Raw genomic sequence first — 1,294 nt, 5'->3', positions numbered from 1 at the left:
GTAGATTACGATTGCAAAGAAATTTGTAGGCAAAATTTTTGGAAGTGGGGAGAAGTTTCTGGAAAACAGAGTTTCGGATCAGACGGCCCACATAAGTTGCAATTTCCGCATTTTGACGGGGATATTTTTCCAATGTTTTTCACCATAGTCTTCAGAATGATGGGAAGCATCTTTTCACGAAAACAAAGGAAAAATTTGAAAATGTTTTTTCACTCCTGCTACCCCATCACGATTTTGGCCATTTTTTTACTACGCATGTAAGACCCGTGAGAGAAACATTTTCGGTTTAAAACAAAATTAATAATTTCAGAGGAAAATGTGTGATTTAAGGGAGATCTGGTTGTTGTTTCTAGCACATCCCCAAAACCTCGCTTCCCGTTTCTTTCTCACTCACACATATATTGATATTTTTTATGGAATGATGATGTCAAAGTAACATACGTGTAGTCCCAACCAAGTGAGGCTATGTTATGTGTGTGTGTAAGACCTCCCCCCACAAAAAAAAAAGCATCTTTAGTGTTCTTGTCAAATGTAATGCTTATTTGTTCACGTTATTTTGAATTATTCAGGTTCAAGCGGGGTGTCCACAATATTTGCTTGTAACTTTGTAAATTTTGTACATACAGATTTGAAATTTTGTCAGAGGGTACTTTATATACCACTGGTTTATAATTATGTAATTTTAGCTGATCTTGCTGTGCAAATTTGACTTTTATGGGCAGGTAAATTTAATTAACAGTTGTAAAAGCAATAACATTCTGGATAAACACTAAAATTGAAAATTTTAATGCATCCTACCTAAGACAATCTGAAAACAATAGAAATTTTTAAACGTTTACTGGTTTTTATGAAGTGTTTGGGTTAACGGACTTGAGTTAACGGAAGCTGAATGTAATGCAAGGTAATTAGACCGATAATGATTTTCAAAGTTAACTTAAAAGTTAAATCGTTAACGAAAATGTTAAGTTGGTTAATTAACGATTAACGGACTTATGCCCAGCTAAGGAATGGCTGTGTGGTAAGTAACTTGCTTACTAACCACATGGTTCCGGGTTCAGTCCCACTGGCTTTGCACCTTGGGCAGGTGTCTTCTCCTATAGCCTCGGGCCGACCAAAGCTTTGTGAGTGGATTTGGTAGACGGAAACTGAAAGAAGCCTGTCGTATATATGTATTTGTGTCTGTTCCCCCAATATCGCTTGACAACCGATGCTGGTGTGTTTACGTCCCCGTAACTTAGCAGTTCGGCAAAAGAGACCGATAGAATAAGTACTAGGCTTACAAAAAATAAGTCCT

At 36.9% G+C, this 1,294-nt stretch overlaps 1 protein-coding gene across 1 annotated transcript in view; it reads right to left on the bottom strand.

The window, feature by feature from the left end:
* The window catches only part of LOC106867400 (uncharacterized), a 36,872-nt gene that overhangs the window by 4,623 nt on the left and 30,955 nt on the right, over positions 1 to 1,294 (bottom strand). The gene's annotated exons all lie outside the window — the stretch shown is intronic.

The sequence above is a fragment of the Octopus bimaculoides genome, chromosome 2 (genome assembly GCF_001194135.2).
Source record: "Octopus bimaculoides isolate UCB-OBI-ISO-001 chromosome 2, ASM119413v2, whole genome shotgun sequence".
Classification (NCBI taxonomy): domain Eukaryota; kingdom Metazoa; phylum Mollusca; class Cephalopoda; order Octopoda; family Octopodidae; genus Octopus; species Octopus bimaculoides.
This window is presented reverse-complemented; position numbering and strand designations above follow the sequence as displayed.